Source organism: Delphinapterus leucas, chromosome 15 (assembly GCF_059928025.1).
Source record: "Delphinapterus leucas isolate spDelLeu-1000000601 "Yukka" chromosome 15, BTC_Dleu_Yukka2, whole genome shotgun sequence".
NCBI classification, from domain to species: Eukaryota; Metazoa; Chordata; class Mammalia; order Artiodactyla; family Monodontidae; genus Delphinapterus; species Delphinapterus leucas.
Genome location: NC_143143.1, coordinates 70,638,516 through 70,666,445, shown reverse-complemented (window position 1 = coordinate 70,666,445; position 27,930 = coordinate 70,638,516). Strand labels below are relative to the sequence as shown.

General features: G+C 47.1%; 1 pseudogene; it reads right to left on the bottom strand.

Annotated features, from left to right (window-relative positions):
• Positions 1-22,406: 22,406 nt before the first annotated feature.
• LOC111184421 (translocon-associated protein subunit gamma pseudogene) lies at positions 22,407-23,921 on the bottom strand (annotated as a pseudogene).
• Between the last annotated feature and the right edge of the window lie 4,009 nt (positions 23,922-27,930).

Genomic DNA, 27,930 nt, shown 5'->3' with positions numbered 1-27,930 from the left:
CACCAGGTGGAAGCAGTTAACTGGTTGCCCACAAGCACGTGGACCCCAGACCAGCTGGAACCAGAAGGTCGATGATACTGACTCCCACTTACCTCACCACCAGCCAATCAGAAGAATGTCCACGAACGGATCAGACCTTCTTTGAGCCATTACTATAAAATTCCTCACTACCCCCTCTAGTTTGGGACATACTGTTTTGAGGGCATTAGCCTTTTGCCTGGCAAAGCAATGAAGCTATTCTTTTCTATTTCACCCAGAACTCTGTCTCCAAGATTTAATTCAGTGTTGGGGTACAGAGGCCGGATTCAGCATCACAGGGACCACAGTGGATCTCTGTATCCGTCTGGCAGTCCAGTGTCGGACAACCCTCATAGAATTGCTGCAAGGGTTAGGTGGGTCAATCCGAGTCCCAGGATTGAAGAGTTCCCTGCATGTAGTAAGTACACAATCATTGCTGGATCTTAATGCTGTGGCATATTAAGTTAATATGTGTGGCCTTGAAATCTTCCTAAACTCATAAGAAAGGCTCCTTTATGACTATTTGGGAACCCAAGGTCCAGGGAGGTCCTTCTACAGTAGTTCATGTAGTAATGACTGGTCTGGAGAAGGGGTTCTCCACCTGCCTGTACCTCCACCCCACTGTGTAACTTTAGGCAGCTCACTCTGGCTCTTCCTAAGTCTCAAGCCCTCTGGCCTTTGAACTAGAATTACATCGTCAGCTCTCCTGGGTCTCCATCTTGTGTCAACTGCAGATCTTGGGACTTTTCAGCCTCCAAAATCATGTGAGCCAATTCCTTCTAATAAATCGATACATCCCATTGGTTCTACTTCTCTGGAGAACTCTAACATACTGAGGCTACAAGTAGACTGGAATAAGCATCCCATTAATGGTGCCCATTCTGATTATTAGCTGCAGATATCACTGTTAATCAATGCGTCCTGAGAGGAAACCTGCTGGCCCAGCCCCCGGACTGGAATCCTCTGCAAGGGGGGTCTTGGATGAGTCCATGCAGCAGGAAGGGAAGTGCTCTGGACCAGTAGTTCTCAAAGTATCAGCATCACCTGAGAATTTAGAGATGCAAATTCTCAGACTTCACCTGAGATCCTCTGAATCAGAAACACTGGAGGTGGAGCCTAGCAATCTGTGTTTTAACCAGCCCTATGTGTAATTCTGATGCACACTCTAGTTTGGAAACCACAGTTCTCCAAAGCTCGGTAATGCGGAGAAGTGCTCTATCTGTGGAACTGAGGCAGCTGGAAAAGGGGGTTTAGAAGTCTGGATTCAGATCCTGACCCTACTACTCACTATTCATGGGACTTTGAGCAAACCTTTGTAAGCCTCAGTTCCATCTTCAAACAGACATCATAATGAATGTCCTTCCAGATACCTGTAGTTCCTGAGGGATTACAGTACCTCCTAGGGTGGCTGTGAGGAGTGAACATGCGCAAAGTAAAAACCTGGACCTTATACAGAGTTCCAGCTCTCCAATTGTTACTTTCCTTTTCCCTCTGGCCAACAAATTCTCTTCATGTTTCCCTGAAAATACCTAATTCTTTCTCATCTTTGAAGTTTGCTCATACTGTCCACTCTCTGTTGGCGATTCCCTATTTTAATGTGGCGCATGAATTTCCTGGATATCATATTAAAATGCAGATTCTGTTTCCTTAGGTCTGAGGTGGGACCTGAGAGTCTGCCTTTCTAACAAGCTCCCAAGTGTTGCCAATGCTTCCAGTCCGTGGACCACACTTTGAGTAGTAAGGGTCTAGACAACACAGCTGGCTCCCAATATCCACCTGCATAGAGTTCTACTCACCTTCCACTGCCCAGCTCTAATGCTACAGCTTCCACCAAGACGCTGAGAACAGATTAACGTATGGGCTGGTGAGCAGAGAGGCTGAGAGCAGAAAGAGCCCTTGGGGGAGAGGGAAAGTCAATATTCCTTGCATGAGGTGGTCAGTGCTCCACCTAGGGAAGATGGCAGGAGGAAGCAGTTGGGGGAGGACATGACTGCGAACTGAGAGCAAAGGTCTCGGGCTTATTGTCAGAGTTGTAGAGAATTCTTACAGAGAACCAGCCTGAGCAGAAGATACTCGTTGAGTCAGAGAACAAAGGAGGAGGAGCAGGCGAGTAGGGAGGGAAGCATGTCATCAACTTGGGCATGGACACATGGGATTTGGGGTACCTGTAGATCATCTAAGAGAAGGCACCAGAGCTATGCGGGCAGTAGGGTGCATGCACCCACCCATCCATGCCTGTCCTATCTCACAACCCCCATAATAGACTGCTCTTTATGCCCATATATCCTTAACCCAGGGGCTTGGAGGGGCTGGAGATCTAGAGAGGGGCTTAGATATCCCCTTGGAGAAAAAAACACGTGAGGACATTGTGTTGCCAAAGCTGCCCCAGGCGTCTGCTCAGAACCTATCAACCTCACCGTTAGCAGGGGCGCACATAAATCTTTAAGTTAAAGGGTCCAGAGGTAAGAAAGGAAACTACACACGAAAAAGAAAACAAACAGATGGAACCAGCTGGGACCAAGATGGCAACGAATCTGACCTCCAACAGATCCTGAGTCTCATTATACGCTGATTTTATTACATTGGCATATTAAATGACATACCTACTGGCAGCCAGGACCCGACATTAAGGACCAAAAAAGGATTGAAAAGGGGGTGGCACCCCTCTCCCTCAAAAAAGCCCTTCCTTTCCCTGGTAGACTAATGTATATGCTTCCCCATCATTAGCCTCATTTCTCCTCCCTTTATCTTTACTCTTTTTTTTTTTTACATTTTTTTAATATTTATTTTTATTTATTTTATTTGGTTGTGCTGGATCTTAGTTGCGGCAGGTGGGCTCCTTAGTTGTGGCAGGCAGGATCCTCAGCTGCGGTATGTGAACTCTTAGTGGTGGCGTGTCTGTGGGATCTGGTTCTCTGACCAGGTATCGAACCCCGGCCCCCTGCATTGGGAGGTCAGAGTCTTAACCACTGCGCCACCAGGGAAGTCCCTGTCTTTACTCTCTAAAATTAAATCCCTCTCGCCAGGTCGGGGAGAAGCTGATTTGTGAACTTAGTTCCCACTTCTACATTCTTTGGTCACTGAATAAAGCTGTGCTGTGTCAATCTCAGCTTCAGTTTCCTTATTCGCCTACTCAAACTTGAGTGGAAAACGAACCTTCTCCCGCCAAGGCAGAGAGCCTCGGCCAGGCTACAGCCCGAGCAGGGTCCACACGACTTAATTCAGTAACAATTAGAAACAGTTAAGTCTGGGTTGAAGCCTCAGCTCTGCCACCTACTAGCTGTGAGACTTCAAGCATGTTGACCCAACTCTCAGAGTCTCCATTTTGTTATCTAAAACCAAGCAATCATATTGTTGATTGAAAAAAAAAAAAAAGCACAACCTAAAAGTTAAGAATTATGTTTTATTTGGTGGACAAAACTGAGGCCTTAAGCCCAGGACACAGCATCTCAGGTCGCTCTGAGAGACGGCTCCGAAGAGGCAAGTGGGGGGAACCAGGATATATAGGAGTTTTTGCAACAAAGACCAGGTAGTCAGAACATCAAAAGATTACTGTTAATTAAAGAAAACCAGACATCTCAAGTTAAGGAATTTAGTGCCTTTCTATGCATGGGAAGATGCAAGAGTCTGGACTCACTGAAATCATCCCTTTGATATGCACCTCAGCTATCCGGGGCCAGCGTCCTGAGTTTCCTCAGGGTGCACCATGGTGGGTGGCTACAGCTGCTGCTGCGAGAAGGTGTGCATCCTGTTTCCACCCCGAGTTCCCTCAGGGAGGCTGTGATGTGATGGCTTGATGGCTGCAACATCCTTTGTTTTCTGAAAAGGCAGGCAGTATTTTTCATTCACAATATCTACCCAAGCAGGATAGTTGGGGACTCAGTACAATGAGTGTATGTCTATGATGTGCTTCCTGGCACCCAGTAGGTGTTCAGGAAACATGAGTTCTCTTCTCCCTTCCCTCCCCGTTTTTGCCACACGGCCAAGAATGAAATGATTCTTGGTGATGACACTCTTGGATAGTGGCCACTTTCAAATCTGCCTCTTCCAACCTCTACTCCGTGAGACCCAGGATGCTGGACCTACCTGAAGCCGAGGTTTCTATCACCATCTTTCTATGTCTCACCAAGGGGCAGAGTCCCATGCACTTCTCTTCCGGCACAACCCCATCTCCATGCCTTATCCTTAAAACTATAGCTGCCTGTATCCTCAAAGGCTATAGCCCATCTTAAATATTTGTTGAACGAATCCATTTACTTATGAGAAATACAGGCTCAGAGATGTCACTAAACCTTCCCAAGATCACACCGCTGCCTTAAATCCACTCACACAGTTGAGTGTAAAATCCATGCAATTTTCACATTTCAATGATATCTGAACTTGTTTTCACTTCAGTAAGACTTAGATTTATTTTTAATTCTGCTTCTCTCCAGCCAAAGTTTTGGGTCTGCAAATGGAGCTGAATGGCTTCTGCATTTGCCAAGGTCATTCTCTATTTGTCCGAAGAGGAGAGCTCTGCCCAGGGGTCATGGTGTGTAATGCTGCCCCCAGTAATGTTGCTGTAGGGACATTTTCCTGGGGCATAATGGACTTCGGGGGTCAATGCTGTTGTTCCTGGCTTTACACTGCCTCTTCTTAATGCGCTTACTACCTCCCAAGGAGAATGCTCTAGTCAAAGGGGTTGACACTGCATTATGCTCTGGAGAGCTAGAAAGCAATTCACAGTGACAACAAAAAGAAAACAGTTGATGGGAAACAAATAGAGCAGCTCCATCCCTCATGTTTTCAATTGGGCTTCCCAGGAGGGGGTAAACAGCATGGTCCTTCTCCCCACCTACTCTGGAGCTGAGCTGGGTCTCCATATACCCATCAGATTGCATTATCACCAGCCGGCATCTTCCTAAGATCTGTTGGGCTCTCTTGATTTCAGAAATAACTGCATGCCCTTGGTAACAGGTCTCTATTTCCTAAAACCTTTCATTAAACAAGAAGACGAAGCATCCCATTCAGGGCTCAGGGTTCAAGCTTAGCAGCATTCAGCCCAAGCTGCAGTTCATAATTGGGAGGGAGGGATGGCGTGTTTGCTTATTAGTAATGCACCAGCTAGAAATGCCAGGCCACCACAAGACCAGCACGCTGGCCCAGCTCCTGTGTTCTCTACCATACACTGCTTTTCACCCTGAAATTTACACAGAAGAATTTGCAAAGGCCTAGGCAGTCTTTCCAAAATAGTAAGAAGCAAGCAGTCTACACAGATCCCCACAACAACTTAGTACAGAGTTTGTAATTACATATATGTATGGTTATTTGAGTAAAGTCTGTCTTCCCCACTAGGCGGTGAACTGCATGAGGACAGGGCCGGTGCCTGTTCTGTTCACATTTGTTTCACAGGGGGCCCTCAATATTTGGAGTGTGAATAAATGAACGAAAGATGCACACAGAAAGGGTGGAACTTCTTTTTAACCTCTTTATTCTATCACTCTGCCACAAGGCATGCTGGGAGCCAATGCGGAGGCAGCTGGAAGATTGAATCTCAGGATTTCAATCTGCCATAATGATCTGGCTCAGAGGGTCAGCAGCTAGAATCATAGTGTCTGAAGGGAGCTGCAAACCATCTCTCCCTAAGGGTCTCCGCTGATGGTCCCAGAGCAGCTAGATTTATTTCACAGTAATAATGGACCAGATGGAGTAGTTCAATGGTCGGAGAGGAAGGCCGTGTGCACACTCAGGCTATCTTGGGTTATCAACGTCTATCGCCAAACATACAACCTGTCTTTGCCTGAATGAGTGAACCCATCCATTTCCCAGGACCAGCAAGTAGGGCTACACCCATGTGAACCCAACCAAAGTCTCATCTGACCCTGAGCTGGAGCCTATCATCATGCCCTTTAGTACCAGGGGCTTTCTATTTCCAGAGAGCAGCCTGTGTGACCATGAAGTCAGATCAAAATCGGAGAGGGCGTTGGGAGGTCTAAGCAGAAGGAAGCTTTGGCCCATGTGGCTGGGTGCCCTACTCATGGCCCTTTGCCCTAAACCACATCAGGGTGGACTTCCAACCGCCAGCACCTAAGGTTCTTTCCCTGGGGGCTTTTCTCCCTCTACCAAAGCCCACTTTTGCCCATCTAAGTGGCAGGCCAGGAGGTGCTATGAAATTACTACCTCCTCACCCTACTCCCCCACTGCATCCCCAAAGTAACCTTCAACCAACGACTGATGGGGGCTGGTGTGTAAATGCCCCAGTTCTCTCACCCTTCAGGTAGGATAATGCTGAGGTGTGTTCAACAGTGGCTCCAAGGAACTCCCCAATGGACTAAACTCCAGCCACGCAGGTTTGATAACACACCTTCAATTGGCTTCATGGGATCAATTCTCAAATAAACTACTGGCACCTGAATCTTTGCCTCAGGCTCTCCTTCTAGGGGAACCTAAACTAATAGAGGACGTACGTGTAAAGGCAGATGGTGAACTGGGGGAATACCAAGTGGTGATTTGTGGAGGTGGAACAGAATACAGGTGTGAACGGGGGCACTGGGGCAGGAGAGGTTGGCTGGAGCAAGCCTTCAGTACCAGGCTGAGGAGACTGGTTTCACCTGAAGGACAATCACCACCTGTTCCTGGAGAACAGTGTGGCAGCCATCGACGTGAGGATGGCTCTTGAGGCAGGAAGGGACCCAACACCATGGAGTCCCGCTCTCATCCAATATTTGAATCCCTTCCACGGCATCCCCACATCTACTCAAATGATTCCAGTAGATTGAGAGCTCACTCTCGCCAGACTGCTCATATCAGCTAAGTCTAACTGCTATCAACTAACTTCTAGAAAGTTCTAGAAATATCCCCCTTGTTTGTTAGAAAGACCTAATTGTTCTCCCGTATGAAAGTCCTTCAACATGCCGACTAGTCTCTAACCTTCCTCTTCTCCTCTCCAGGCTCAATCCAGTTCCTTCCACCATTTTCCATGTGACAAAGTCACTTTTCCCTGTTCCATCCCAGGCCCTGTCCCCTCCATGTACTCTGGACTCCCACCTTTGGGAATGATATTCCAGTTGTGATCCAACCAGCCCAGAGAAAAGGAGGCATCCAGTATCTGCTCCCTCCCTGACCCATAGGAAACCGTTGACTAAAACAACTTCTGGTCCCTCATTCATTCCATTCATTCAATATATATTTAGTGCACACTTATATATGCTAGGCACTGTTCTAGAAGCTGGTTATAGATCCGTAGATTTTTGTTTTACTCCCTGCCATTATGGAGCTTATATTCTAGAGCAGGAGTCAGCAAACTACTCCAAATCAGGTCTGCTGCCTGTTCTTTTAAATAAAGTTTTATGGGAATAGAGTCATGCCCATTTGTCTGTTTACAAATGGTCCGTCTGTCTTCACACCAGAACAGCAAAGCTGAGTAGTTATGACTGAGACTGCATGGCCCACAGTGCTGGAATTGTCTACCATCTGTCCCTTTACAGAAAACGTTTCCTGACCCCTATTCTAGAGCACCCACTAGAATGCCAGATACTGAAGATACAGCAGTGAAGAGACAAGGTCCCTCCCTGCTCTCTGAGCTTATGTTCTAGAAGCCCAGCTATGTATCAGGCAATGTTTGGGATTCTGCAATGAGCAGTCAAAGATTCTTTCTACTCTAATTCAAAGAGATACATGCACCCCAACGTTCATAGCAGCACTATGTACAACAGCCAAGATGTGGAAGCAACCTAAGTGTCCATCAACAGACGAATGGATAAGAAGATGTGGTACATATATACAGTGGAATACTACTCAGCCTTAAAAAGAATGAAATAACGCCATTTGCAGCAACGTGGATGGACCTAGAGATCATCATACTGTAAGTTAGACAGACAAAGACAAATATATGATATCACTTATATGTGGAATCTAAAAAATAGTACAAATGAACTTATTTACAAAACAGAAACAGACCCACAGACATAGAAAATAAACTTATGGTTATGAAAGGGGAAAGCGTGGGGCGGGGATAAACTAGGACTATGGGATTAACAGATACACACCACTATGTATAAAATAAACAACAAGGATTTACTGTATAGCACAGGGAACTATATTCAGTATATTGTAATAACCTATAATGAAAAAAATCAGAAAAAATATATATATAACTGAATCACTTTGCTGTACAACAGAGACTAACACAGTGTTGTAAATCAACTATACGTCAATAAAAAATAAAAGCTAGGGCAATTTTTTTAAAAAGGATTCTTTCTTCATGGAATATTCTAGAGGGCCTATTATATGCCAAGCTCTGTGTATGGTGCTGGTACAGAGGTGACCAGACTGATGAAATCCTGAGCCCCATGGACTTCCCAGTCCAGCTGAGGACAAGATAATAAACAAACAAAAACAGAGCTTCGGATGATAATAAAAGCTCTGAGTAGGCATAAAGTAAGCAGGAGCTGGGATTTCCTTGCACAGACTGCCATCCTGTATTCCCCAATCTTCTCCTGTGCAGTTGCTTTGGGTACAAAGGGAGGCCCTGGAGGCACTGAATTCCAACCAGTGGGGCTGGGCCTTTGGCCCCAGGTTGTTGAGATGTGAAGGGGGACAGATCCAGTGCTGTCAGTGTCATCGGCCACTCAGGCATGGCCCCCAGTGGACAGCCTGACCCCCCAGACCTTAGGGAGGCAATTCCCACAGATGCACAACACACCCTGTGTATCTTCTTGTCTCTTCCTTTGAGAAGGAGGACAGCTAGATGGGCATGTGAGTCTAATACTTGGAAGCAATCTTCACTGCTTCATTTAACTAAAGTATTTTTCCACCCAAGTTTCCCTGCTCAAGTGTTCCTTCTAATCACCATTTCCCTTTTACAGTGTGTTGTGTAGAGCTCACAGGAGTAAGCTCGTGAGTAGCAAGAGCCCCTGGGGTGGCAGGAAAAATAAGGTCTGGCTCTTAGGGGGTTCAGTGAAGCAGCAGCTTCTCCAGCTTCCTGGCAGGGGGCAAGGAACAGCCCAGAAACCACAGGGCGCCAGATCAGAGGCAGCGCCACAGGACCTGGCTCTGAGATGACTCTGTAAGCTTAGGAAGCATCAGCAAGTTTGCAGGGGATGTGGAAGCTCTATCCAGAAGTCTGGAATGTACTAGAAAGTTTCAGTTACTCTGTGGGCTGAGGCACATCCAGCTGTTCTACCAGGACCTGATTTCCTCATGCATGTTCTGAGTTCATTCAACAAATAAGCAGTCAATGCCCACTACGGGGATTGGAGGAGTTAATATACATCAAGTAGTTATAAACATGCCTGGAACATAATATATACTGAATCAATGCTTGGTTGCTATGATTATTATGATACCCAGACATTGGCCTTCATTTATTTACTTGTTCATCCATTCAGCCCTCCAGCAAACATTGGCTGAGGAGCAATGATGTCCCAAACGGCTGGAGATACAGAGAGGAACAAGGTGAAAATGGACGTGGCTTGTCAAGGAAAGAGATGCAGGGGCGAGAGAAGGGTGAAGTGTTGCTGGCTTGCATTCTTAGGAGGATGGTGTGGCCATTCACCAAGACAGGAAACTAAGTGAGGGATGGTCATGCCTTGAGAGGGGAGGATCGTGGCTGGGTTGGCAGCATGATGAGTAAGGTTACCTGTGGATCTCCCAGTAAGGACACACATCAGGTAGTTGGGATATGAGCCTGAGGTTCGGAGAGAAGCCTGGAGAGTGGGGTCCGGGCCAGGCTATAGTGTGGGATTGCCTGATGGTCTCTGCCCACAGATTTGGCCTGATTCTCAGAGAACAGAGAGAGGGTGGTGGAGTCCTGGGGGTGTTAGCACAGGCTAGTTTTCAGTGTCTTATTTAATTGAAAACTAATGGCAGTGACTAGCCTTGGGCCTCAGCCCAAGAAGCAGGAGCCATCTGATAGGCCACATTTTATTTATATATAAATAAATACACGATAGATAGATAGATAGATAGATAGATATAGATATCACAGCAGTGGGATGTCACTGACCCTTGACCAATGTTTGCTAGAAGACTGAATAGATGAAGGAATAAATAAATAAGTCCTGTGCCTGGGTATAATAACAACCAAAACATTATTTAAGTATGTAATATGGGACTTCCCTGGTGGCGCAGTGGTTAAGAATCCACCTGCCAATGCAGAGGACACGGGTTCGATCCCTGGTCTGGGAAGATCCCACATGCTGGGGAGCAACTACAACTACTGAGCCTGTGCTCTAGAGCCCGCGAGCCACAACTACTGAAGCCTGCGCCCCTAGAGCCCGTGCTCCACAGCAAGAGAAGTCACCGCAATGAGAAGCCCGCGCACCGCAACGAAGAGTAGCCCCCGCTCACCGCAACTAGAGAAAGCCTGGGCGCAGCAACGAAGACCCAACGCAGCCAAAAATAAATAAATAAATTTATTTTTAAAAAAAAAAGTATATACTATGTTCCAGGAACCGTTCTAACTGCTTGACATACACTGACACTTTCTCTCTCTCTCTCTCTCTCTCCCTTTCTCCTCTCTCTCTCCCCTAGGCTCTGTTCCAAGTGCTTTACAAATCTGAATTCATATCCTCACTGCAACCCTATGATCAGTTAATGTTACTCAATTTTGCAGATAAGGAAAATGAGACACAGAGAGGTTGTTTCTTAAGGTCTCACAGCTACTAAGTGACAGGGCTGGATTCAAATGCAGGCAGTCTGACTCCAGGGTCCCTGCTCTTAACTGCTGCACCTTTGCTGCTTCTCAGCACCAGTGCAGCTCCTGTTCAGGCCTAGAAAATGCCTCCGACGACCCCATCCCTAGAGCCAGCTGGGTTCACAGGAGGGGCGCAGTTCTCTGCTGCCCGAGTGCCGCTCTCCTCAGACAGAAACTGGTCCCAGCTTCCAGCCTCTGCTCCTCCCCTTCCTGCCCAGGGCCCTGGGCTCAGCAGCAGGGCTGGAGTCTTGGCAGCAGGATGCTGTCTCTGTCTCTCTGCAGGCCACCTCCTCCAGCTTTATTAGCCATCTTTTAAAATAGACTTTTCTGTTTCAAACACCTCCACTTACCACTTGCTGCTCGGCTTCCAACGCATCCAGCGTGCTTCCGTGTCATCGTAACATGCTGCTCAGAATATCACAGACAGGCTGACTTTTTGTGAAATAGCAGCCTCTTGACAGAGAGTTTTCTTCCTCTCTTTTAATTATGCCATTTTCCAGCTGGCCTTTTTCTTTTTGAAAGGTGAGCCTCAGATTTCTGATTGTTCAGCCAGTAATTTCCATGTTTTGATCCCATTTATCGGATGGAGGCAGGAAGAGGCTTTAGATGATCAGGCAGTTCCACCCTCTTACTTTACAAAGGAAACAACCATCTCTCAGAGAGGGTGCTTCTCTCCTCTGAGATCACACAGCCCATTAGTGGCCTAACGGGGTTGAAACTTGAACCAGTTAACAGTGCCGGAGTTTAATAATAGAAGTAGTCATAATTCATATTCATCACAGCATTAAAGTTTACAAAGCATGAACTTTAGTTCTCAGGTCTCTGGATCCTCTGTCCTCTAGTGGCTCATGAGCTTGGTCATCTCATCTAAGGAGAGAGGAGCCTCTTTTCCCAAAGCCAGCTGTCCACTCTACCCACATCTGGAATTCCAAGTGCTCGCATCCAGTAAGAACCAGGATGATTCTTGGTGACGTCTGAGATTCATCAAAAGACAACAAGCACCTATCTGAGAGCCTGTCGTCAATTCTGGAGTCACCCCAGGGCTAACTCTGCAGCCCAGACTCCTCCATGTCACCAGATACTTCCTCTCCCTCCTCCTACTGATAACGTTTTCCTTTTAGAAAAAAAGAAGACTGGCAGGAGAGGACGGGACTCCCCCACCAAACAGCAAAATGTCTCTCCAGTAGAGACTCAGCAGTGGTCAGTGTCAACCCTAGAAGACTTGGAAAAGATATCATTCCACCCTCCCACTTTAAGGATTGGGAAGCTGAGGCCCAGAGAAGGGAAGTGACTTGCCCAAGGTCACACTGCTTTGAGATGATAAAAACAGGTGCCTGGACCAGCTGTCTCTTGTCTCCTATATTCTGGATACCAACATCAGCCACTGGCTAAATGCTGCCTTAAGTGTAGCTTGCCTTATTGTCTTGTTAAATAGAAATTATTCCATGGGGAATAGCAATAAAATTGTAAGGCAGTAGCAACTCATACCTCCAATGTCCACCCCCATGGTCCTAAATCTTGGCTGCACATAAGAATCTGCTGTGGATTCAGATTCCCAAGCCCCACCATAGAGGGAATGGATAAAAGTCCTAGGGAGTGGGGCCCTGACCTCTGTGTTTTTCCAAAGCTGTACAGGTGATTTTAACGGGCAGCCAGGGGTGGGCAAGACTCGTCCACCTGATGGCCAAGAATCCCATCAGCAGGTTTGAATCATTGTGATTGAAATAGAATGGAACTAATTATGTTTTTGAGCTTTAAAGGCTTAATTTGAATAAAATTAAAACATGAAGCTGACAGAACGTGACAGATTGCTGACCAGAGAGCTTTCTGAGTCACACCCAAACTGGAGGGCAAGCTTGAAACATCTCCACTCATCCCCGTTTGCAAAAAAGAACACATCAGACCACATACCCATGAAGCAGTGATATGTGTCGCTATTGAAAACTGTGAGTGCTCAGGTGTGTAAAGACCCTTTTCTTTTCATATTGCACATTAAGGAAAGTAAGTTGTCAATAATGAAAGTCATAGATAAAAATTCATCTTAGTCCTCCCATGCGGTCTTTCCTTTTGTTACCACTAGTCCCTCCTAAAATCTGATCTGTTCTCATATCAAGTATGAAGGCTAAGTCCCAAGTCAGAGTCCTTGTGAAGGACAAGTTTCCTACAGAAAGTAGAAGGGCACAAAGAAAGGCATAAAATAAAACAGGCGTCCTTATAATAAACAGAGTTTTTATTCTGTCCTCGGAATAAACATACCCTGAACCTCATCCCCCTCATTCAGACGTTTACTCTGGGTGCTTGGCTGGGTGGAGAGAAGGAGGCAAGGAACCAGAGAGCATCCTTGAAAGGGACAGTTCAACAGAAAATGCAGTGCTGATGAGAGAAGAGACAGGGTAGAGACGTCTCATCCTAAAACTGAAGGAGGATAAAAATAATAATAATAATGAAAAACAATCAAGGGGTTTTTCATGTGTTTTAAGAAATACAAGATAGAAAATGTTCAGATTTCCCCTGAAATGAAAAGGGACACCTGTTCTGCTATGGTGAGAAATAACCAGAGGTTGAAGGTTGGATGCTTTTCAGGCTCTGTTTTATGCTTGTTATCTTTCACATTCATCACCTGCGCCTGATTCCACCATCACATAACCACATTCATTAGTAGCTATAATTATCCTCATTTTGAGAATGAGGGAAATGATGTTCAGAGTGGTCAAGACCCTCCCAAGATCCCATGAGCTGGGAGTCGATGCAGCCAAATTTCAATCCAGTCCACTCCTAACTCCAGGTGGGGAGAGATGTCTTTGGGCTGTGGGGACAGAGCTCTGCTGGAAACAGTGAAAAGCTGAGAGGGGCGTGGCGGGGGGCCGGGGGGAGCTTCCTTTATTCATTTTAGTGGAAGTCATGGACATCTGGCCATTGGACCAAGACATTACACTGGAACTTGCTCTAGCTGGGAATATCAGTCTGTAGCATTTCTGGCTGATAAAACAGAGCTGTAAATAAAGACAGCACTGTCACCCTCCTCTCATTTCCTTTCTGCCATTATTCACCCTTCTCCATGGCTATTGTTTCAACCCCTCAGATGGTCTTTTTTTGCCCTCCTGTGAATTCCTCACCACCTTTCCTGCCATGGGGAGTCAGAGCTATTCCCTTCCTCTCTCTAGTCTGTCTTTTTTTGCCCTCCTGTGAATTCCGCACCACCTTTCCTGCCATGGGGAGTCAGGAGCTATTCCCTTCCTCTCTCTAGTCTGTCTGCCATGTGTGGGGCAGGACCAAAGTCACTGTCCCAGAAAAGGACAAGAGGCTGAACCCAACACAAAGGATGTGTCATTCAGAGAGAGCTCAAGAGAAAAAGGGCAAAACCAGGTAAACCAATGTTTATGTGCCAATGTTTATGGGCTAAAGGCTTTAAATGCATTGTGCCACTTGGTTTTCATGATAAACCTGTGAAGTAATGCTATCCCCAGTCACGGAGAGCCCCTGAGATGAGAGCTGCCTGCCAAGGTGCCCCTTGCCAGGGCTCAGAACTCACTCTCTGGTTATGGTTTCAACTGTCTTAAAGATTCAGTTGTCGACAGCACCTGATACCTGCACCTCCTGCATGCTGGCTGCCTTCAGAGAATGTAGTGGTTGCAAGAAAAGGTTTTGACCCAGATTCAAACCCTGGCTCCACCTCTCACCTCTTGTGAGATCCAGAACACGTGACTGAACCTCTTCTTGCCTCTGTTTCCTCATCAGTAAAATGGGTGAAACCAAGCAGGATCCTGTGGGGCTCCCAGGTACAAATCCTTTCTGTGACCCCCGTTTCTTTTTTTTTTCTTTATAACTTTTTTTTTAACATCTTTATTGGAGTATAATTGCTTTACAATGGTGTGTTAGTTTCTGCTTTATAACAGTGAATCAGCTGTGTGTGTGTGTGTGTGTGTGTGTGTCCCCATATCCCCTCCCTCTTGCGTCTCCCTCCCACCCTCCCTATCCCACCCCTCTAGGTGGTCACAAAGCACCCAGCTAGCAATCATGGAGTTCAGCCAACACTCCACCTGGAAATTTTTCGGTTTTGTTTTGAACCCTGGAGTCAAGCAGTCCTTCCCAGAGCAGTGAGACAAAGCATTCCAGGCATTTGACAGACATCTTTGCAAACAGAGTCCATTTGCACAGAAGTTGCTGCATTTGCATGATCACTACAGGAGCAAATGGGAACAGAATGAGCTAAAACCAATAAAAATAAGTTGGCAAAGACTTTGAAGAGACTAAACTGTAAGGATTATCATCACACAGGCTGACGGATCTCTGCAATTGGTCTATCCATGGTCCTGCTATAAGGAAGGAGATTGTCAATATCCCCACCAGATGAGCAAGACGGGCAGAGGACATTTCTCTGCCTCGGGGCCCTTGTCCTGGACCTGGCTGGGAGCAGAGATGCTGTGCTCTGGGTTAGCTCTCTAGACAGCCAAACCAAAAGTGGAGTAGGTCCAGAAGAGGGCTGGGTCCAAATCAGATCAGCAGTACTAAGTGGTCTAGGCCTGAAACTGAACAAGATAGAGTCCAGGGGTGCAGATGGAGAGCAGGTTCCAGATCCCAGATATATCTCAGACTGGGGCAATTTCTGAGTCAAAGAATGGGCCTCCTGGTTAATATCTTCTAGTTCCTGCAAGTACGGGCAAGGACATGCTAGGAGAAGGTAAAGGGGCAAGGAGTAAACAGTGACTAGGCTGACATGCTACAGCAGGGCCCGATGCATAAATTCGTTCATTCATTCAGCAAACATTTATTGATCATCTACCCTGTGCCAGCTATTATTTCAGGCAATGGGTATGCAGCCCTGAGAAAACAAATCCCTCATATTGCTCACATTCTAGTGATGGAAGATAGATACAAGCAAATAAACTAATAAATACATAATTTCAGGTAAAGACAAGTACTATGCAAATTAGATAGATAAATAAAGTGTGTTATGGGGAAAGAGTGATGAGGAAGGGCAGTAAATATACAGAATCCCACCTCTCCCTTCTCCTCCCTGACTCCGCCTCACCTGCAGGGAAAGGTGGTATCTCAATGCATGGGCTGCATTCTAAGGCACTGACCAGGTCACACATTCTAGCGCAGGAGTCGCCTCACTCTAAGATGTGTGTTGTCTTTTCTCTCCTTTCTCTCTTCTACCTGAGTAGCCAGGGCAGCAAAAGCAAACCAGAGCCCATTCTTGTAGAGCAGGTGCTCTGCTGGGCAGAACTTGCTCCAGCAGAACCTGTCTGATCATCACCTGGTCTCTTCTGCTTACTTCCTACAGGCAACCCTGGTGCAGAGAGCAAAGGCTCAGATTTGGATGGAACAAGGTGAGGACTAAGGAGCGACTGGCAGCCGTGACAGCCTACTTCAATCCGACTTAACTAGTTTAAGGCAAACGGGTGTTCCACATGGTCCAGCCCAGCTCATCTGCCATTCCCTGTTCTGGGTTTGGGGGCCCAAGCCTCATCAACAATAACAGGGCAATTTCCCACCACTCACCAGGAATATCTGTCAGCTGTTGCTGTCTAACCAACAACCACAGATCTCAGTCATGTACAACAATAAGCATTTATTTTGCTCATGCATCTCTGGGTTGGCTGGGGGTTCGGTTGATCTTGACCTGGCTGGGCTGGGCTAGGACTCGCATAAATAGGCAGCCGTAGGCTGAAGGTCAGATTCAGGTCTGTTCCACATGGTCTTCAGTGTCTCTCATCTTCCTCAGACCAGCTGGTGAGCCAGGGTCTTTCCATGATGATGGCAGAGGCATGAGAGAGCAAGCAAAAACACCCAAGGGTCCTCATGTAACTGCAGAACTAGCCTAAGCTGGCCCTATCCTGTTTCTAACAAGATACTGAGTTGTTCTTCAGAGACAACAGAACAAAACCACAAGTCATGACATCAAATAATACCCAGAACCAAGATCCCTCCCCTCTATGGAACCAAACAACCAGGACATGATCGGAACCTGAATACCAGAACTCATTCAGAAGCGCTGTCCAGGAAGGTCCGGTGCTGAAGCTCCTTTACCACACCTTACCATATACGGCTGAGTTCCAAAGCCCTCCAAGACAAACCTGCCCCACCAGCACTTCCACACACTAACCCTCCTCCCCTAATTCATAAAAACTTGACCGAATCACAGGCTGGGTAGACAGGTTTGAGCTGTGCCTCCTGTCTCCTTGCCAGTTGACCTCACAATAAAGCTTTTTCTTTTCTCAAAAGTTGGTACCATAGTATTGGCTTCTATGCATGTTGGGCAGTGAGCCCTTTTTCAGTAACACTGACAACACAATATGAAGTGGTCCACTTCTGCCCATACTGCCTTGAGCTAAAACAAGTCATGTAGCAGCTGAGCAAGTCAACCCGAAGGGCGGGGACCTGCATCTGCTTTTAGGGAGCAACTGCAAAACTACCTGGCAAAGAACATGGTTACAGGAAGGGGGAAAGAATTAGGGCCAGAAACTCGTCATACACACACTTTGCATGGGAACGTTCTTCTAAGGGTAGAGGCATGGTCTAGGGAGAAAGGGACCTGACCTGGGGAACCATCTCAAATTTGAGGTCACCTTTGACTGGAATTTGCCAATAAGGAAGCAGTTGACTCCTTATTAATGATAAAAAAGAAAAAAAAAAAGCCAACATTCACTAGGCACTTACTCTCTGCTAGGTATCATTCTAGATGCTTTACATGAATAAATCCATTTTAATCCTCATAAAAACCTTCTGAGGTGGGTTCAATGATTATCTTCATTTTGCAGATGAATCAGCTGAGGCACAAGGAGGAGATGAAACTTGTTCAAGGTCACAGAACTAGTCAGCACCAGAGCCAGATCTGGACCCAGGCGATCAGGCTCTGGCGCACACCCTCCCAAGCTCAGGTAATACTATCTTCGCCACAGAGAGCATGGCTTGAACACCCATGCCCCTAGTCTGTCCTGCGCCCATCCACAGTCTCAGTGGCTGCTCAAGAAAGGAAGAAGCTTTAGATGTGGGGAGGGGAGGTGGAAGCTTAGGGGTGGGGCACAGCTTGATTAGAGAAGCTGTTGGTTGTTGGAGGGTGGGGTGGAGACAGGAGCTCAGACCAAGGCAGCTAAGCCTGGACCAAGGTAGCAAGGGGAAGGAGTAGAAAAGGAATTCAGGCTTCTCAGGGATTCAGGAAGGGATGATGAGGGCAAGAGAAAGGCCGGGTGGGGCCCAGTGCCTAGAAAGAGACTGAAGGGAGACTTGATTTTGAGACTTTACACAGAACTCATCTCTGCATGTCTTGTCTCCCTAAATTGGTCAGACCTGGGGCTCCTTGTCAAAGCCACACTAAGAGTGAGGGCAGACGGGCAGGATCGGAGCTGGGGGAGAGCAGATGCTCTAGGATCGTATCTCAGGCAGCCCAGGATTTCAGTGGTGATAAAGAGACGGGGGAGGGCTTCCCTGGTGGCGCAGTGGTTGAGAGTCCGCCTGCCGATGCAGGGGACACAGGTTCGTGCCCCCGTCCAGGAAGATCCCACATGCCGCGGAGCGGCTGGGCCCGTGAGCCATGGCCGCTGAGCCTGCGCGTCCGGAGCCTGTGCTCCGCAATGGGAGAGGCCACAACAGTGAGAGGCCCGGGTACCGAAAAAAAAAAAAAAAAAAAAAAGAAACGGGGGACAAGGATTCCCCAAGATGGCACTGGCACATTGCCAGTTTCTATTCAACTTGTCACTCACTTCAGTCACTCCTCTTATTTTCTGTTATGATAAACAACAATAACAGCTTACTCAGGGAGCATTTTCTAAAAGACAAGCATTTTCAGACACAGAGATTACATTTGACACTCACAACCAGCTCACATGGGAAACAGCACATTTTAAAAATAAGGATACCGGGGCTCAGAGAGGTCAAGTGTCATGTCCAGGATCACAGCTAATTAGAGGAAGTGGAGTCAGCACCATCACCTCTTAGCCCTGCACCATCCTCACGTCTTTCCTTGTAAGGAGGGCGAGCATGGAATGAAGTCAAGTTTGATCTCTTGAGAGAAGGGTGGTACTTTGTATCAATCATTCACACATCAGTATGATGTATTTCCAGTCTGGTCCGGAGAGTAAAACAACAATAGGACACACTCACTGAAAAGTTGCAACAAAGGCTCCACCAAGGGGTGGAAGGGAAGGAGTGCAGTGAATATCAAAAAACAATGTCACCCAGTCTCAATTTCTCCCTCCTGGGAGGCTCAACTGTTGGAACCAAGCTTACAGAAGTTCAGGACAAGGCAGAAGGTGTCTAATGAAGACAGTCAAGTAATAATAATTATTGAGATCCTCCAGGTTCAGGGTCCTGTGCTGAGCGCCTGGGAGGCTGTAGTAAAGAAGGCAAGCGTGCTTACATTCCAGGATAGGGAGACGCAATAAGTAAGTACATGAATAAGAATGTGATAGGACTTCCCTGGCGGTCCAGTGGTTAAGACTCCGTGCTTCCAATGCAGGGGGCGCAGGTTCAATCCCTGGTCAGGGAACTAAGATCCCACAGGCCCTGCAAAGAACGTGAAGTAGGACAGGTGCTGTAAAGATGGCACGTCATGATGAGATGAAGAGTTTTGAGAGTGGCAGGGTGGGGTTACTACTTTAGATTTGGGAGTCAGGGAAGGCCTCTCCAAGAAGGTGACACTGGGGTAAAACTTGAACAAAGAAAAGGTACCAGGCTGGCCAAGATCTTCTTGATCGGAAGAACAAGATCAGGACCCAATCAATGCAAAAAAGTTTAAATGACAGCAGCAATAATAATAGTGGAATGGTAGTCAGCGTTGCTAACCCTTATGTAGCACTTATTATGTGATAGGCACTGCTCTAAGTAATTTCCATACGTTACATCATGTCATACTCACCACAATGCTGTGAGGTAGGTATTATCACAATCCTCATTTGACAGTGAGAAAAAATGAGGCAAAGAGAGGTTAAGTGACTTAACCAAGAAGAGATAAGAACCAGAAGAAGAGAAAATTGCTGGGTGGTCAGTGGTGAGGTCCCTACAGTCCCAGCACTGAGTCTGAAGAGGCAAGATGGTCAAAGAACCCAGGGGTATTTGGCGGCCTTTTCCAGACTACGTGCGGTACCCCGACTTCTAACACCAAGCTCAATGCCAAGAGTCTAACGGAGCTGCAGCACTAAAGTGATCATGTCATCAGATGAGCGGGTGCAGCACCCAGCCCCCTCCCCTCCCAGATTCCCCCACTCGGGAAGCGTTTGCAGCAGAGGGCTGAGTGGGAGGCCAGCTGCACACCGCCCACTGCTCCTCTCGTTTCCACTATAAATAACACAGTTAAGAAAAAGAAACCCACACGCAGGGGCACTTTTATCGTTACACCCACTTTCTGGTCTGCTCACTCCATACAAGCGATGTGACATCTGAATTCAAAGTCAGGCGTGGTGAACCGAAGTGTGTCAGGAAACCAAATAGTTGGTGTCAAGAAATCCAGGTGGAAAGGAAGGGGTGTTGGCTCTCTTAAAGACGTCATGCTCCTCTTTCTGCAAGACCTGACCTCGGCTAAAGCTGTCATTAGCCAAGTCAGAGCCCCCCTCCCCTGCTCCCCTGACCCCTCTGTCTCCCTTTGTTGTTGTTCTGATAATTAATAGAGAACATGTCACATTACAGCATTGTAGGAGTTGGATAGATATTGGGGGAGGAAAAGGAAGAGAGGGGAGGGGAGGACACATCTGAGATGAAGGGGAAGAAAAAGGACGTAACCATGCTTGCTCCCAAAGAACTCATAGTGATGGTGCAAATGGGCACATAAACACGTGATGACAACTCAATGTGGCACATGGTTTAGAATAGATCTGACCAAGATGTGGTGGCAGCCCTGAGCCAGCAACAACGTCTGCAAAAATGTCCTTTAATCTGAGCCTTGGAAGGTGAGTAGGAGTTTTCCAGGTAGAAACAGGCAGGAAAGGGCACTGCGGGCAGAGGAAAGAAATATGCACAAGCAAGACACAGAAAAGAGCCCATCGTCCACAGGGAGATAAGACTGGGATGCCCAACAAGGCTGCAGATATCACCATGCTGTATTCTTCCTCCAAAGTTGACATCTTAGAGCAACTGGTGGTATCCCACACCCATCCAGACACTAGGACTAGCCATTTCTGCCTTAGGACAGTTTTTAGCTTTGTTGCTGACTCTGGTCCCCAATGCCACCACTGGCACTGAGGGTCATCCACCCATGGCCTCTTTGGTAGGTCTTTCTTATGACAACAGCCTGGTCTCCCTGCTTCCTGATTCTCCTCACCCCCCAACTTGTCCACTCTCAATGACCCCCTGTTTCTGAGCCAATTTTGGAGAAGTTTTGGAGTCTACCTAGATAATGGTGATAATCCATCCAAGGAGGAGGATGTCACTTGCTTCAGCTAGAGCCCAGATTGCCCAGCAGAAGATGAGTTAGAAAGGAAGCTGACTTAGAAAGACCAGAGAACCAGGGAGCAGGACCGCAGAGAGGCTAATGATAGAGGCAGGGTTCATTCACCCAACAATACGGTAGACTTCTGAGTCTGAACCGCACCTCTCTGGATGCGGGGCATAAGACAGCACAAAAAGAAGACACAGTGCCCACTGTCCCTGCCCTCCTGGAGCTTGGAGGAGACAGCCATTAATCCAATAACTATACAAATAAAGGCGAAATTACAAATCATGATAAACAGTGTGAAGAATATTTAAAAGGAGCGCTGTGTGCTTACAATGGTGGTGAAGGCAGTCAAGGAAGACTTCCGAGGATAGGACATATGAGCCAAGATTTGAAGGGTGGGTTAACCCGGTAAAAGATGGAGAGAAGGAGTAGTTCTACTTACAAGCTAAGAAAGTTAGCCTAGGAGTAATATTATCTGGATTTGAATCATATCCCCACCGATGGTTAACTGGGGGCAAATTATTTCACCCTTGCATGTCTTGGTTGCCTTGACTGCAAAATGGAGATAGCAATTACCTTAGAGATTTGTTATAAAGATTCAATAAGACAAAGCATTTACAGTAGATAGTACAGTACAGAGTAAGGACTTCATAAACAGTGGGAGTACCAGTAATGGTTACTGTGGTTGTAGTGATGATGACTAAAATGATGCTGTTAGGATGATGGTGGTGGTGATGGTGGTGGTGATTATGGTGATAATCATGATATTGTTGATGGTCATTATGAGAATGATGATGGTGATAATGATGTTAATGGCGTTGACAAGGATGACGATGACTTCTGCACTCACAGCAACAGGAACAACATAGGTAAATACCCTCAGGCTGAAGGAGGCATGGGGATAGGAGGTGCTAAAGAGAGGAGACAGGCATGTCTCTTAAGGCAGACAGAGCCAGACTCTGCAAATGCCCACTTATAGACTCTAGACCCCAAGCTTCCTCAAAATGTAACCAAAGTGCTCTAAAAGCGCTATTACAGCAATGACTCAGATTCAGTTAAAATTTCTTGAGCTCCCTGCCTTGAAAGGTCCTGCCTTGGGAATTTCCTGGCGATTCAGTGGTTAGTACTCCATGCTTCCATTGCCGGGGGCCCGGGTTCGATCCCTGGTCAGGGAACTAAGATCCAGCATGCCGCGTGGCATGGCCAAAAAAAAAAAAGTCCTGCCATTATACCAACAGTACCAGCAGGGAAGCCAGTGTTAAGTGAGTACCTACTATGTGCTGGGCAATTACTCATGTGTTACTCTGTTTGAGCCTCATGACATTTACTAGGTGGCTGGCACCATGCTGAGCACAGATAATATGTTGAGAAGCAGGATACAGATAATTACGCTCATTTTACATAGAAGAAAATAAACAAGGCATAGACAGTTTAATTAATTATCCAGGTTACACAGCTAATAAATAATAAAGACAGGGTTTCAACCCAGGCTCAAATGTCTCCTAGTTTAAGCCCTTTCTTCTCTGTACCACAATGACTTTTGGTGCTTAGTCAGAGGATGTGTAGACTTATAGAGTCAGAGTCAGAGCTGCAGGACCCAGGTCCCAGTCAGCAAAGGAACTCTCTCCTGCTTCATCCCTAAAGGGGGCGGCTCCCCTGATGCCAGCAGAGTTCACAGAAAGTCCTCATAAAGTCCCACAATCCACAATTTGTAAGTCACTATTCATAAGAGATGACAAGAGGGGAAAAGGGTATATGTGTTCATTGAGCCCCTACAAGATGGTAAGTGCTTTACAGACATTATTGGATTGGAGGCCAATCCCATCCCTTACTCAGATATTACAGCCTCCTACTTATAAGATAAAGGAACTAAGACTCAGAGTGGTTGCAAATCTTGTCCAAGGTCACACAATGGAGGGTGTCATATTTAAATCCAGGACTGACTCCAAAGCCCAGTCTCTTCAGCCACTTTCTTTTTTTTTTCCCCCCTTTCAATTCATTTAATTTCAATAATCTGTCCAAAAAAAAAAAGAGCCAATAAACAAATACTGAATTACATTTTGTTGGGTTTTTCAAACCCTCAAACTCCTGACTTATAAAAACAGCTTGTGTGTCTTCCACCCTGACCACCCTGCTACTTTTCCATATACCACAGGCCACCCATAGATACAAAGCCAGGGCAGCCAGGGGGAAGCTGACGTGGTCTACTTGGAGCCAGAAGACAGGAGGGTGATGAGGCCCGAGGAAGCACTTATGGACAAAATGTAGTTCACTGTGTTGTTGAAGCTCTTCAATATAAAGAAGGAAACAACGATGACCAAGACCAGAAATAGGGTGTTATTATTATAGAAGATGGAAAATGCTGTAGCTGCATAATCAGCAGCGTCATTCTTCCTCCACAAGATTCTTTCATCTTTTTCCTTCCGAGACAACTTTCTACTACCAGCTTCAGAAAGTTTTCGAGTCACTACTTTGGAAACAGCATCCTCCCTCTTCTGTGCTACTTTGTGCTTGAGAACAAATTTCACGTTTTTGTATACAAAGGCTACCAAATGAGTGCTTACTAGGGTCATCACGCTATACAGAACAGCAGACTGAGTAAGATCCATATGCCATATTCGCCAATATAGCCAGATGGGGATGGCAGACATGATGAAGGCGTTCCCGAAGAAGTGCACCAAGGACTTGGCCAAGAGGTTGTGGCTGAAATCCTGCAGGAGCAGGTCCTCCTCGGACTGCTGCTTGGAGCCGCCTTTGGGAGCCATGGTGGAACCGCAGCCATGAGACGGGAGGGCCGAGTCAGGCGTCGAGCCGGGCAGAGGCCTCTGGCACCACCCCTGTGGCCACCGTATCTGCTAACAACCCCTCTTTAGCCACTTTCTCCCAATTGTTCTTTTGTGATGCAACACACACACACACCCAAACACAGCCACGGACACAAACAGATTTTACCCCAACTCTGAATGCATCAAAATGTGTATAAATTCATAACGCTTTTAAAAATGCCCTACCTCTGAGACCAGAGGAGGAAGAATGAAGGAGATTTCTGCCTGCTTTCCTTCTGTGTTTAGGCTGCAACAGAGCTTTTAGATATTTCCAACCACTTGGCCACCTCTTCTGTGCTCCGGGAAGGATAACAGACCACCCAGCTGAGGTTTCATGGTTGAGGCTTTAGACGCTGGAAAACAGGTTTTCCGTGGCTATTTATTCACCTATAGTGTCCTCAGCTGCTCCAGGAACTGAAGTTACCACAGATGCCCAGGCAGGGACTGAGCGGAGAGGCTGGATACACATTTGGGTCCGTTCATTACAAATTCGTGTATGTGACTTTCCAGAGACAATGGTGAAAAGAGTTACAATTGCAGACTCTTCCTTTCTAGCTATGCCCTGAGCAGTTCATTTAATCTGTTTATGCTTTGTTTTACCATCTGGGAAAGGGAGTAACAGCGTTATCACCAATCTTATCTTAGTCAGCTATTACTGTGATGATCCGGGCTAACAAACAGCACCCAAATCTCAGCGGTTTACCTCGACAAGCATTTATTTCTCACTCCCAGCACCGTAGGTCATCTGGGGCAGCTCTGCTTCAGGCTGTAGATTGAGTTCAGGTCTTTTTCATTTTAGGATGAAAGGAAGCAGGTATCTGGGACGTGATCTTTCCGTGATTCATCACAGGAGTGGAAGAGGGCTGGCCAAATCACTTGAGCACATTTCAAACTTTTAGTTGGGATCCACTCACATCCCAATAGCCAAAATCAATCACATGGCCAGGTATAAAGTCAGTCTGGGGAACGGAAAGAGTGGGGAGGTGTTCCAGTTACCAGCAGTGTATAAAACTTTATTTCAAAACTTAGCAGCCCACACCAGCCATTTTATTTCACTTGTGACTTTACTGGTCAGGAGTTCGGGGAGGGCTTAGCTGGACTCTCTCCAGGGGTTGCAGTCAGGTGGCAGCTGAGGCTGCAGTCATCTGAAGGCCCAGCCGGGCTGGACATCCAGGACGGCTCCCTCACATGGCTGGCACACAATGCTGGCAGTCATCTGGGCTGGACCAAAGTGCCCACACGTGGCCTCCCCAGCATGGACGTCTCAGGGTAGCTGGATTCCTCATGTGATGCCTGGCTTCCCCCAGCTACATGTCCCAAGAGACCAGGTGGAAGCTGCATGGCTTTCTCTGACTTATCCTCCAAGGTTATGCGGCATCAATTCCACTGCACTGTACTGGTTACAAATAAGTTACTAAGAACAGCCCAGATTCAAGGGCAGGGGACATAGACCCCCACCTCTCAATGGGAAGAGTGTCAAAGAATTTGTAGGCACGGTTTTAAACCATCACAAGAGGCACAAGAAGAAGAAAAATGAATAAATAATATTATCCACATATTCCCCCCCCCATGAAAGTTGTGATAATACTTGTAAAGCGTTTAGCACAGTGTGTGGTACAGAGCAAGCACTAAATAAACAAATGGTAGTCACACAGGGGCTTCCCTGGTGGTGCAGTGGTTAAGATCTCACGCTCCCAATGCAGGGGGCCCAGGATCAATCCCTGGTCAGGGAAGTAGATCCCACTGCCGCAACTAAGAGTTCACATGCCACAACTAAGGAGCACATGTGCCACAGCTAAGACCCGATGCAACCAAATAAATAAATTAAATATTTTTAAAAATAAATAAAGGAGAATAAAAAAAGAATTCATTTAGAAAACAAATGGTAGCCACACAAATCACAGAGTCACTGGGCCGAGATTTCAGAGGCTCCCCTACCTTGCTGCTAACTTGGTTGAGCTGACCGGACCACCCTGAGGAGGCCGAAAGGTCAAAGATGGTGATGGGGCTACCGTTTGCAGTTCCCCTGCAACATGCCAAGTACCGTGCTAGGCAGTTTCCACGTAGGATCTTTTTTTTTTTTTTTTTTAACATCTTTATTGGGGTATAATTGCTTTACAATGGTGTGTTAGTTTCTGCTTTATATCCATGCAGGATCTTATTTAATCTCCACAAGAAGCTTGTGAGGCTGCGTTGTTGCTGTTATCCGTGTAGTCTGAAAACTCTCACATCATCCCATCATCTTAAAAAATGTTGTAAACATGCCACTGTGGGTGTACTTGGGAGAGCAGTCAAGCATCCCTCCCTTTACCCCTCCCCTCTGCACCCCTCCCCAGTTTAATGGTCCACACAACCAGAAAGCCTGTGCAATTTGTTCATCCCTCTATCCCAGCACTAACCCTACTGGATGTCACTTTGGCCCCACTCTCATGTCACTGAGAGGTCCTTGGAGACAAGGACTGTGTCTGATCTATTTCTGGACCCTGTGCCCAGGGCAGGACTACCCCAGAGGAACATGGCCATCTCTCATTTTCCTTCCAGCTCCACTCACCATCCTTCCTCTACCTGTATGGACCACATCAACAGGCTCCCTTGTCCTCTGGTCAGGCTTGACCAGCATGGAGTCCTGGCAGGGGATCAGAGGAAGGAAGGAGAGTGCATTCAGGATACTGATTCTCCCCAGCTGCCTCTCTGCAAACTTGCCGAGGTCTGGCTGTGTCTCTCAGCCAAGGGACCCAGCTTCTGATCCCCGGCTGTCTCTCCATGACTCCCTCCACCCACCTCCAGTATCTGATACTTCCTCCTACCCCTTCCCTTTGGACCTGGGGAAAGGAGCACTGTTACTAGCCCCAGGTAATGGTCTACCCCTTACGATTTCCCTACACCTTGTCCACACAGCTGTAAATAGCCCTTTTATTAATCCCACTTTGAGTTAACCTAGTTGGAGTATGTGTCTGCTTCCCACTGACCCCGACTGATACAGAGGTGCTTGGGGGACAGTTATCAGACACAAGTTTCATCTGTAAGGTCTGTGACCACTGAGTCTCCTGGATGCACAGGCCAGGCCAGAAGATGCAAGATGCCATGGAGGGTGTGACCAGTTCTATCTGTCCTTGGGGGATTAAGCAGCAGGATCGCCTCCCAGCTGGGGCTGTCAAACTTCCAGCCAGGGCTTCATTTAGGAACAGGAGCTGTCTCACCTGACATCTCAGTGACAGAGAGGATTTCAATTAGAGCCATCAGGGGCCTCGAGTACCTGACACATCTTAGGAAAGACAGTGAGGTAGGCAGATCCTGCAGTGTCCTGAGCCTCGCCAGCCTGACTCCCACCCTCTCCTCCTCCCATGAGGCTGGATAAGCACAGTGAGCCCTCTTCAGACTCACAGCCAGCGGAATGCTTCAGATGCCCCACTTGGGGAAGACTCCCAAAGCATCCCCTGGCAGGGAGTATTATCAGCACCATATCTACTTAGAGTCATCTCCGAACTCCCAGGGTCTCCTGTCTTGCATTCCCAAAGCACCTGGACTCTCCTTCCTAGCTCTTACCACGCTTGTAATCAATCAGTCACTTGTATAATCATCCACATTCTATCCTCCATCAAGAGGTCCTGTTAAAAATGAAATGAGATTGTGAAGTCACATCAAGTCACTCTACAGCTCCAACCCTTGGCTCGCTTTCCTCTTCACTAAGAAAATGCTGGTCTTCACTGTGGCCCATGAGGCCCTGCTCAATCAGGCCACCATGATCCCTCCCTCTCTTTCACTCTGCTGCAACCACCATGGCCTCTCTTTGGTACCTCCAACACACCAAACATACCCCTGCCTCAGGGCCTTTGCACATGCTCTGGTTCCTTTGCCTAGAATACTGCTGCCCAGGTGGCTTAATGGTTCCCTCCTACCCCACCTTGTTCTTTTTTTTTTTTTTTTTAAGTGGGCCTCTCACTGTTGTGGCCTCTCCCATTGCAGGGCACAGGCTCCGGATGCACAGGCTCAGCGGCCATGGCTCACGGGCCCAGCCGCTCCACGGCATGTGGGATCTT